Here is a 12770-nt window from a genome sequence, read left to right as displayed (position 1 = left end):
CCCCATGTATGTCTCGCCTCTGTTTGGCATGCAGTAGCATGCATCAGCCATTGATTGTCATTTTTGCTTTGCCCCTCTGCAGAGAGATGCACAGTTGACCACGCTTTTCTATGCAGTGAATAAAAAACCTATGCCAGCATATGCCAGAAGGACATGGGCAGTGTATGCCCCGTGGTGCCAGGTAAATGAGATGTGAACAGAGTCTCAAGGTTGAAAACAGATAAGACAGTCTTAATCTTGTAAAAAAAAAAAAGTAAATCTATTTTTTGTAAGTGTTCTCCAAATGTTCTCAGACTAATCAAATCTTACAAAATCATTGTAGCTCCTTAAAGGGGTTATTTAATATCTAAACAATGCCCCCCAATGCCCGGGCTGCTCATATAGATTATACTTACTCAGCTCACCGGAACCCGCGTCGCTCCGGTTCTCAGCAGGATCAGGAGCGACTTGGGTAAGTTTAATCTATATGAGCGGCCCGGGCATTGGGGGGGATTTTTTTAAAACGGATAGCCCCTTTAAACCATGATGATTTGCAGTTAAAGTGTCAGGGATTGGGGCAGGGGTGCCCCACAAATGAGGCCAGGTGAGGCGATCGCAGAAGGGCCATGGGCAATGAGCGCTTTCATTGTGGCAAAGGGGTTAGGTTAAGAAATTGGCATGGGGGGGTGTTTTATTTTTCGCCTCAGGCAGCAGAAAGGCTAGGTGCATCCCTGGTCTGGGGGCTGTAGTGGTGGCCATATTGTTCACCAGTTTTACCAGAAATAGATGCAATTTTGAAAGAGCTGAAGTTGACTGACGAAGAAAACTCGAATTCTCAAGACCACTTGTAACGTGACTTGCAAAGCAACAATTTTTGAAATGCAAGTTAGGAAAACCCCACCATGACGCGTTCCATAAGAACCTCATGGGAATATTTCAAGCACTGTTGACTCACTGTATTCCCCTCTTTCATATATATGTTGACCAGTCAGCAATGGGTTAAACGTGCTATGTGTATAGTGGCTAATTTGTTAGTAACCCCCAGCAAATGAACAGAACCATATTGCTTCCTGTGGCAGATGCAGAAAATACTTCCATTCATGCTCCTGTTTGGAGCGAGTCAATTACCAGGTTTAGGACGTGTTAGGATCCCGGAGAGAACAAGGGTCAGAGGTGCAATTTATTACAAGCTCCACAACTGCTAAAACAAATTGTGTGCTGTTGGAAATAACTGTTTGGCTTCCACTGCTAATTATTTCCTGTTTTCTCCTTTCTCCCCCTCTCCCGGAGGCGAGGTCATTTATACCGCACATAGACAGTAATGTTGTTTTAGTGTTAAGCTGCTGCATTTCTCTTGGGTATTTTTAGGGTGATTGCTGAGAATTATTTCCAGGACGTTTAAAATGACTTCTTTCAGCCATTGATCTAATAACAGCGTATTATCTAACCGCTGGCTTCCTATATGGCTAGTTTCATGAGGAGGGTAATTTCTATGCTAATTCAGAATAGAATAATAGAAGTCTAATAGCTTCGTCCCCGTTCACAGTGGCGTTTGGAATCTAGTAGCTTGATCCGGCTGAGGATCATACTAGTGGAGCTCATCGTATCCGGCATTGCTGCATGCTATGGCTTTTGTCCGGACAATTCTTGGCATATATGCTGAAAAGTGGTCACATCCCTGCCGGATCCCATTATAGTCAATAGGGATCTGGTGGTACATGGTCATATCCAGCGATGCTGAATGTGGTGAGCTCCTCAGCCAGGTCAGGCTACCGAATTCCAAACAACTGTGAATAGGGCTTTAGGCAGCCTCAATACTACACACTGTAGATACGTCAACTCCGATATGGCCTTACCTGGGTACCAAAAGGGTTTTTCAAAGAAATGTTGAACCCTTTTCTGATCTACAAGGGTTCAATCCCGAGGATCAGTCAAATAAAGTGGTGGTGGCAATAAGAGAACACTATGCCACTTTGTTTCCTCGCCAGGTGGTCACATGGTCAATGAATCTAGCAGATAGGAAGTGAAGTAGCACAACGTTTTCTTAACATCATTGCTGCTTCAGTAGCATGGGTCACAGCAATACAGTATGGCACCAATGTAAAGTGATCCTGTCATCAACCTTTTGGTGCCCCCTATCCGGATCATTTCAGTGGTCTGTCACCTGCTAATATTGGTTACCAAGACTTACTGTATAATCTAAGCAGCATGTGCCACGTGCCATGCAAGAGTCAAGCACTGCCTGACAAGAGTCATTGTTAATCAAGAGTACTTCTGTCAGCACCCTAGTTTACTCCTAGGGAAAAAACTCAATCATCAGCAGGTAGGGAGATCAGGAGCTCATGAATTACCTTGACATTTCTCGGGCAGCACGTGACTCTTAACTGGCATGGGTCTCGATTAGAGATGAGCAAATCACTATTATTATCATTATTGCATTGTACTCATTTTGAGCTAAATCAACTTAATCATACTCACTCCACACTCCTTGGGGAGTTGGTCTAGTGTCAGACATTCTTCCTTCTTTCTCTTTTTTTTTCTTTCTCTCCTTTTCCTTCCTCAATAATCCCTCCCAATCCCCCTGTGTGTCTTGTCCTGTTTGGTGTTTGCTGGATATAGGATTAATATTATTATAAGTATTTCTTTGTATACAGATTTTACCCATGTGAGTTATAAGTGTGTAGAACAGATTCTTGTTACATCGCTCAATTGCTGTTTTATACTGTTGTTTCTAATTTATTTTCAATAAAAGTTTTTGAACCATAAAAATAGTTTTTTACTATTAGTCTTTATAAAAAATGTGTAGCCCTTTTCTTTGTACAGGGATGAGCTCCTCTAATAGCAGAATCAGAATTTTCTGTCTGCTCGGTCAGCCAGCTCACCCGATAGGCTCCTTATCTCTGCTCTCTAACATTATAAACACTCATTATAGCTCAGTTTTACAAAGGAAAAAGAAGGGAAAGGACCTCAGTTAGGAAGGAAGATTAATTAATCTTTTGATGCATGTGTCTTTACAGAGGAAGAGGTTCTAAGTCAGCTGTCTAAAAGTAATACAAATAAGTCACAGGGGCCTGATAGGATACAACCAAAGCTATTAAAAGAGCTTAGCGGTGAACTAGCAAAACCATTAACAGATTTATTTAACCAATCACTGGTAACAGGAGTCGTCCCAGAAGATTGGAAATGTTGTGCCCATTCACAAGAAAGGTAGTAGGGAGGAATCGGGCAACTATAGGCCAGTAAGCCTGACATCAATAGTGGGGAAATTAATGGAAACCATACTTAAGGAGAGGATTGTGGAACATCTAAAATCCCATGGATTGAAAGATGAAAAACAGCATGGGTTTACTTCAGGGAGATCATGTCAAACTAATCTTATAGATTTTTTTGATTGGGTGACTAAAATAATAGATGGCAGAGGTGCAGCAGACATCGCTTATCTAGACTTTAGTAAGGCTTTTGATACCGTCCCACATAGAAGGCTTATCAATAAATTGCAGTCTTTGAGATTGGACTCCCATATTGTTGAATGGATTAGGCAGTGGCTGAGGGACAGACAACAGAGGGTTGTAGTCAATGGAGTATATTCAGACCAAGGTCTTGTTACCAGTGGGGTACCTCAGGGATCTGTTCTGGGACCCATATTGTTTAATATCTTTATCAGCGAAATTGCAGAAGGCCTCGATGGTAAGGTGTGTCTTTTTGCTGATGACACAAAGATTTGTAACAGGGTTGATGTTCCTGGAGGGATACACCAAATGGAAAAAGATTTAGGAAAACTAGAGGAATGTTCAAAAATCTGGCAACTAAAATTTAATGTTGATAAGTGCAAGATAATGCACCTGGGGCGTAAAAACCCAAGAACAGAATATAAAATCAGTAATACAGTCCTAACCTCAGTATCTGAGGAAAGGGATTTAGGGGTCATTATTTCAGAAGACTTAAAGGTAGGCAGACAATGTCATAGAGCAGCAGGAAATGCTAGCAGAATGCTTGGGTGTATAGGGAGAGGCATTACCAGTAGAAAGAGGGAGGTGCTTATGCCGCTCTACAGAGCACTAGTGAGACCTCATTTGGAGTATTGTGCTCAGTACTGGAGACCATATTTCCAGAAGGATATTGATACTTTGGAGAGAGTTCAGAGAAGAGCTACTAAACTAGTACATGGATTGCAGGATAAAACTTACCAGGAAAGATTAAAGGAACTTAACATGTATAGCTTGGAAGAAAGACGAGACAGAGGGGATATGATAGAAACTTTTAAATACATAAAGGGAATCAACAAGGAGAGAATATTTAAAAGAAGAAAAACTGCTACAAGAGGACATAGTTTTAAATTAGAGGGGCAAAGGTTTAAAGGGAATCTGTCACCTATTTTGACCATATAAAACCATTAACATAGCAATGTGCAATAAAGTACCTTAATTCCTGCATGTGTCCTCTTTCTTTTATTCAACTTTTCATTCAGATGAAAAATCGATTTTTCTGATATGCAAATGAAGTCTCAAGGAGCCCAGAGGGGCGTTATTACTCTGCTCTAGTGCCCAGCATGCCTCCTAAGAAATAAATGTACTCCCACTTCGGAGCCGAATAGCGCCACCCCCTCCACTACGTCATTTCATTTATTCACTGCACCGTCCTTGCTTCCTCCTCTCTTGGCCTCCGAAATCCCGCGCAGGCGCAGTATCGCTGAGTGCCTGCGCATGTACGATACTCTTGCTCCTGAGGGCAACAGCCTCAATAGTGTCACTGGGCATGCGTCGAGCCCAATGACGTAATCAGAGCTCTGTGCAGTGAATAAATTAAATGACGTAGTGGAGGGGGTGGCGCCTTTCGGCAAGGATGTAGGAGTACATTTATTTCTTAGGAGGTGTGCTGGGCTTGGAAGAAAGGCCAGCTGGGCACTGCAGGGGGGCATTACTGGGCACTAGAGCAGAGTAATAACGCCCCTCTGGGCACCTTGAGACTTCATTTGCATATCAGAAAAATCGCTTTTTCATCTGAATGAAAAGTTGAATAAAAGAAAGAGGACACATGCAGGAATGAAGGTACTTTATTGCACATTTCTATGTTAACGGGTTTTATATGGTCAAAATAGGTGACAGATTCCCTTTAAAAGTAATATCAGGAAGTATTACTTTACTGAGAGAGTAGTGGATGCATGGAATAGCCTTCCTGCAGAAGTGGTAGCTGCAAATACAGTGGAGGAGTTTAAGCATGCATGGGATAGGCATAAGGCCATCCTTCATATAAGATAGGGCCAGGGGCTATCCATAGTATTCAGTATATTGGGCAGACTAGATGGGCCAAATGGTTCTTATCTGCCGACACGTTCTATGTTTCTATGTTTCTAAGTTCTTACCTTACTGATAAGAATGTGGCTTAAATTAGTGTTTATGACCTCTTAGTAATTTACAGATAAGGCGGCACAAAGTGAAATTAAAAATTATGATTCACACAGCTAGAAAAACTGTTAACCCTTTGTGACAGAACGGCTCATTATTTTTTAATAAAGACCAATTGAAAAAATTATTTTTAGCTCAAAATGAGTAAAATGCAATCATAAAAAATTGCCCCAAAGGTGTACATAGCCGATAACCTCCTACTGACACTCATTCTGGTGTGGACAGTGCGCACACCACACATGAGAATGAGCTTCTACAACCTGTTTACATGCAAGGGATTTTTGTCTCTTTGGCAGAAATAAGTAGCAGATGGAAATCGGAATGAGAATGGGGCAAGTCCTCATGCAAATCCACCGCACAACTGCAGCACATGCCCAGCAAAATTCCATAGAGCGCCCTCTGCCGGGGAGATAGATGTTTGATTTTAGCCTACAAATAGGATACAAATATGGGTCTCCCTTGTGATGAACATACACAAATATATATTTTTGGATGTTTGCCTGAGGGGAAATTCCAGAATATACGAAGATAAGTGGGATGAGTACATTTCAAATAATACAGTGAACGTCTATCAGCAGAGTACATGCTGCTACGTGTAAACAGCATCACATTAGTGACCTGCAAACTGTTGGATGTGAGGCACATTATATCACACAGTTAATACTGGTTGTCCACTTGCTTTGGCAGCTAGCCGGCCACTGGTGTAGTTATTTTACCCCAAATTACCGGCTAATTTTACAGATTAATAGTATCTGCATTTACATGACGGCCTTCTAGCATCAGCATCTACTGTAATGTAATCTGTGCAATCTAGTAATATCATCTGAGTAACATAATATGTTCGGTCAATTGTCTTCTCATCAATCTCACAGAAGTCACCATTATACTCATACATTGTCAGTGCTGCAAGGGCGACACAACGAGAGACATTCTTAGCATCATTCGAGAGGGATGTAGATGTGATAATTTAGGCTACTTTACTTTTCTATAAAACATATAGAGTCTAGACAGTGGTCGCATACACTGCTGCAGTCAATCCATTGTTATAATTTGATCCATCACTATTTTGGATTTCTTTAGATGTAACCAATGGATAGAAATGTTTTAAGATGAGTCACTGAGACCCCATGTTTGCATATGTATTATAGTGACACTACTGACTGCATTGTACTAGTTTTGAGCTAAAAAAAACCCCATTTTTTTCATGGAGGGGTCCTCCATAAATTAAAAAAATGAAAAAAAATTAATATTATTTTATAATAAATATATTCACAAATACCTTTCATTAGTTATAATGGCTTGTTTTGTTTAGGGAGCAATCTTTAGGAAAAATAAAATGGCCGCCGTCCTATCAGTACACACAAAACCTGTCCTAATCACACAGAAGAACAAGTTACTTCACCGCAATGAGCCATAGTGCTGCCTCATCCTCCTCTCTGCTCTGCTTGTCAGGAATCATGATCCTGAATACAAGTGAATCTCTGTGGGAATGGCACAATTCTGAATTTCTCTGGAACTGTAATTACAGTGGCATGCAAAAGTTCTGGCACCCCTGGTAAAAATTACTGCTACTGCGAACAGTTAAAAAAGTTGAAGATGAAATGATCTCCAAAAGTCATAAAGTTAAATGATCTCCAAAAGTCATAAAGTTACAGATTGTAATGCAAGTCACCAACGAAACAGACCAGTGAGAATTAAGTAAAAGGGGTTTATTAACAAAATAATCAAAGTCCAGGTAAACTTCACTGGGCACTTATCAGGCAAACAAAAAACTAAGGAAAGCCAGGCGTATTCCCGATCCATGAATAAGTCTCTGTGCAACTTGCCAGGTAAACGGATACATCACGGAAAGTCCCGGGTCCTGGGTCCCACTGGAACGGACAGAGTCCCAGCAAACTTCAGTCAGTAGCTAGCAGTACTGACCTGCACCTGGATAAGGAAGGATAACAGTGGGCACTGACCGAGCTGGGAGGCCACCTTTTATGTGCCTGCTAACAAATCCCAGGGCGCAAGTGTCCACTCCCCATAGGCCATGATCCTGCCCTACACCTTTGTACAAGGCTTCGGTCGGTCATTAGTCAACTAGACCAATGCCGGCCCCCTAATCTGCTTTGAACTTTCGTCCAGGTGCTATTCCCTTCGCTGGTCGGCGAAGCTCATAAGAAGCGCGTACGCGCGACCGCGTATCCCCTTGCGAACCGGCTTTTGAATGTAAATGCGGATGCACGACAGGCTGTGCGTCGACATGGACACTAGAATGGAATCCGCAATAGGCACCGGAGACAAGCTCGACCGCAGCGTACTGCCAGTAGCCCGGCCAAGCTGTCCCCGAAAACCATTCAGTCTTCCCCTCCGGTGCACATACAAACACATCCCCGCGTCGGTTCGCAAAGGGGTCGGAGCTGGTGTACCAATGGGGACATGCGTAACCTGTCCCGCAGCTCCACGAGGTCACACCGGAGTGCGAGACAGGTGAGGATCTTACATCAATATTTTAAGCAATATCAGTGTATTCTTTGGTTTTGTACGATTTTAGAGTAAAAAAGGGAAAGGAGTACATTGCAAATGTATGGGAACCAAAGGATATTTGAGTACACAGATAAGGTCTCAGGTCTTAAATAGCCTATTAGGATTTAGGCTTGTTCGCAATCATTGATAGGAAAGGCCAAGTGATGAAAATGTCAAAGCTGTATAGATACCCAGACTCCTCTAACCTTGTCCCAAAAAATAGCAGCCATGGGTTCTTCTAAGCAGCTAACTAACACTCTGAAAATGAAAATGGTTGAGGCCCACAATGCAGGAGAAGGCTATAAGAAGATAGCAAAGTATTTTCAGGTTGCCATTTCCTCAGTTCAAAATGTACACATGTACACAAAAGGAACAGTGGAGGTCAAGAGAAGGTCTGGAAGACCAAGAAAAATTGCAGAAATAGATGCTTGTAAGATTGCTAGAAAGGCAAATCAGAACCACCACTTGACTGCAAAAGACCTTCAGAAAGATTTAGCAGACTCAGGAGTTGTGGTGCACCTGCACAAATATGACCTTTGGAGGAAAAGTCATCAGAAGAAAAGCTCTCCTGCATCCTCAACACAAAATTCAGCGTCAGAAGTTTGCAAGAGAACATATATCTAAACAAGCCTGATACATTTTGGAAACAAGTCCTGTGGACCGATGAGGTTAAAATAGAACTCTTTGCACATCAAAAGTATGTTTGGAGAAAAAAGGGCACAGAATTTTATGAAAAGAACACCTCTCCAACCATTAAGCATGGGGGTGAATCAATCATGCTTTGGGGTTGTTCTGTCTTCATACACGTTCACACAGTGTGCAGTTTGACATTCAGCATACACCATTCCTGTCTTCCAAATAAGAGGACTGTTCTTTGTAGTTTAACTTGTTTATTGGTAAACAGGATTGTTGATTGGCAAAATAGGATTGTTTTGTAAAACTACAAGAATACAAATAACATGTATAAGTATAAAGTATAGATACCATGTACTATAACATTTGCATTAACACTGAAGCACATGGTAAAATGGCTGCCTATACATAAGATTACATGTCTAGCTAACAGTAGTAACAACTCCCTGAGTAACAATTACAACTAGCTGAACAGCTTTGTATAACACAATCTCCCTGAAACAAAGGTATATCTCTCACCAGATATGCTTTTACAAGGATGGTGAAGTTTAAGGAGATATGCAAAAAGGACAGCTCTGATGATGTGTCCTGTAGACTGGAGACTTCTCTTTCCCAGGATGCTTTGCACACCCACAATGCAGTGCAAAACCCACAATGCAGTAGTCTTTGTAACAGGAAAAACAAAGTGTAATATAACTTAACACCACTAGATTGTGCTGTAACCACATTAAACACTTGAGAAATACAAAGACTGAGGCAGACGTGATCTGTAATGATTTTCTAACTCAGCTGGGCAGAACAGGGGTTGTGTTGCAGCCAGTGGCATAGGAAACATTTCAAGGGTATAGGAAAGAATGAATTCAATGAAATTCCAGCAAATTCTGGAAGCAAACATACCTCAACAGTAAAAAATCTGAAGCTGAAAAGAGGATGGCTTGTACAAATAGATAATGATCTTAAACACACCTCAAAATCCACAATAGACTACTTCAAAAGGCACAAACTGAATGTTTTACCATGGCCCTCACAGTCCCCTGATCTGAACATTATTGAAAATCTGTGGATGGACCTCAAAATAGCAGTGAATGCAAGACGGCCCAGGAATCTGACAGAACTGGAAGACTTTGGCAAGGAAGAATGGATGAAAAACCCTGGATGTAAGAAAGAATGTGTGCTGTGTCTGAGAGTGAGCTGTTCAAAAGGATATTCCCAAAAAATGCTTTAGCAAATAGAAGCCCGGTCATATGACCCTTATCAGCCAACAGAAGCTCGCAGGCCCTTAGTCTCCACATACAAACAGTTTTACACCAGGTTTCCATAACAACCCAGCCATTTTTTTCACTGCTGTAGGTCAGCTTTAAAGGGGCAGAATGCTATGGATGACACTGTTAAGGGAGTGGAGTGCTGTGGAGGTCACAGTTCATGGGCAGGTAGGGTGGCCATTCAGGACTTAAAACCCTGCCCCCAGATCCCACTAAGCCATGCCCCCTCTCACTCCACAGCTGATGGGGATTGAAAAAATAAAGGTAAAAATCAGTTGCAGGGATTGGGAGGGAGGGTGACTTTCTCCCTGCACAGTGCTGCTGTCTGAGAGTGAGCTGTTCAAAAGAACATCCCTGTGTCCATCCAGGCCCTACGCCAGACGGAGCACAGGGAGTCTGAAAGCCGGACTGTCTGGACTAAAACCGGACCTCTGCCCATCCTAAGGGGACAGGTAACTGTAGAGGTCACAGTTAAGGGGACGGTCCGCTATGGAGGTAAGTATTAAGGGGCGTGGTGCTGTAGAGGTCACTGTTAAAGGGGCGGGGTGTTGTGAAGGTCACATTTTAAGGGAACAGAGCTCTGTAGAGGTCACTGATAAGGGGGCGGATTATTGTGGAAATCACTGTTAACAAGACGTGGTACTCTGGAGGTCACTAATAAAAGGAGCGGACGCTGTGGGGGTCACTGTTAAAGCAGAGGGCGCTGTGGATGTTACTGTTAAGGGGCAGGCCGCTGTGGAGGTTACTGTTAAAGGAGCGGGGTGCTGTAGATGTCACTGTTATAATGGATAATGTTGATATCTTTCAACAACACACGCAAACATTAAATTAAATAGATGAAATATACCCATATGAAGCCGGGTCCTTCTGCAAGTATATATATATACATATATATATATATATATATATATATATATATATATATTTCTGTCTATCTGTTGTTTTTTCACAGCTAAACAACTGTACCATTGTGCACTAACTTTGCCACAATCAGGTGCTTCTAAAGGTTTTAGACCAGATTTCAGCTAGGATTTACCATTGTTGAGATATTCTCAAAAAATAATAATAAAAAAGCAAACATATGACATTCGCATGACCCATATTAGCCAAAAGAACCTCACAGGTTCTTCAATCTTAGCCTTACTGATATACACAGTCACATGACCAATAGAAGCTAGAAGGTCCTTCAGTCTTATCCTCACTGACATACACACAGTTTTACACCAAGTTTCCATTCCAACAACCCAGCAATTTTTTCTTCACCTTTATAGGGTCACTGTGGATGTCACTGTTATGGGGGCATTGTGGATGCCACTGTTATAGAGTTACTGGGGATGTCACTGTTATGGGAGCACTGTGTATGTCACTGTTATGGGGGCACTGTGGATGTCACTGATATGGGGGTACTGTGGATGTTACTGTTTGCTATGAGAACACTGTGGTTGTCACTCTTTTGCACTGTGGATGTCACTGTTATGGGAGCACTGTGGAAGTCACTGTTATGGGGGCACTGCGGATGTCACTGTTATCAGGGCACTGTGGACGTCACTATTATGGGGGCATTGTGGATGTCACTGTTATGGGGGCATTGTGGATGTCACTGTTATGGGGGAACTGCGGATGCCACTGTTATAGAGTTACTGGGGATGTCACTGTTATGGGGGCACTGTGGATGTCACTGTTATGGGGGTACTGTGGATTTCACTGTTATAGGGGTACTGTGGATGTCACTGTTTGCTATGAGAACACTGTGGTTGTCACTCTATCGCACTGTGGATGTCACTGTTATGGGAGCACTGTGGATGTCACTGTTATGGGAGCACTGTGGATGTCACTGTTATGGGGGGCACTGTGTATGTCACTGTTATGGGAGCACTGTGTATGTCACTGTTATGGGGGCACCGTGGATGTCACTGTTATAGGGGTACTGTGGACGTCACTATTATGGAGGCATTGTGGATGTCACTGTTATGGGGGCATTGTGGATGTCACTGTTATGGGGGCATTGTGGATGCCACTGTTATGAAAGCACTGTGGATGTCACTGTTATGGGGGCACTGTGGATGTCTCTGTTATGGGGGCACTGTGGATGTCACTGTTATGGGGGCATTGTTGATGTCACTGTTATGGGGGCATTGTGGATGCCACTGTTATGGGGGTATTGTGGATGTCACTGTTATGGGAGCATTGTAGATGCCACTGTTATGGGGGCATTGTGGATGCCACTGTTATGGGGGTACTGTAGATGTCACTATTATGGGGTTACTGTGGATGTCACTGTTTGTTATAAGAGCACTGTGGATGCCACTGTTATGGGGGTACTGTGGATGTCACTGTTTGTTATAAGAGCGCTGTGGATGTCACTGTTATGGGGGTACTGTGGATGACACTATTATGGGGGTACTGTGGATGACACTGTTTGTTATAAGAACACTGTGGATATCTTTTAACAACACACACACATAATGAGGTAGACCCTCTGCAGGCAAAGCCGTGTTATTCTACTATATTTTTTTAATGCACTTATATTACTTTTAAATGTTTGTGGAAAAGCCTCACAGAGAAAACCCTAAAAGTTTATTTTTTATTTTTATTAAATGATTAAAGTGATTTCTAAATGATCTTTGGTGGCTGGACATGATGGGGACAGAGTTCCACTGAGGTTCTTCCCGCATGAAGATCCATATGTAACTTATACTGATTTAAGGTTATTAAGACGAAAGATAGAAAGACTGGGATATAGATACATAGATATGAGGTAGATAGAGATGGGAGAATTAGTTTTTATATAAGTACAGTGTTCTCAGTGCTGGATTATGCATAAATGCTCTATTATATGACTATTATTGTTGGCACATTCTTCTTTAGATAAGGAAGTTGCTCCATGTTATAAGAAGCCTTCTTGCCCGTGTCAGCAGCTGAAGAAGCCCCCAGCACATGAAGGGTGTCTCCGGACTTGTTCTCCATCTTCAGGGGCGGGTCC

This window comes from Bufo gargarizans, chromosome 1 (assembly GCF_014858855.1).
Source record: "Bufo gargarizans isolate SCDJY-AF-19 chromosome 1, ASM1485885v1, whole genome shotgun sequence".
In the NCBI taxonomy this organism is placed as follows: domain Eukaryota; kingdom Metazoa; phylum Chordata; class Amphibia; order Anura; family Bufonidae; genus Bufo; species Bufo gargarizans.
Note: the sequence above shows the minus strand (reverse complement) of the source record.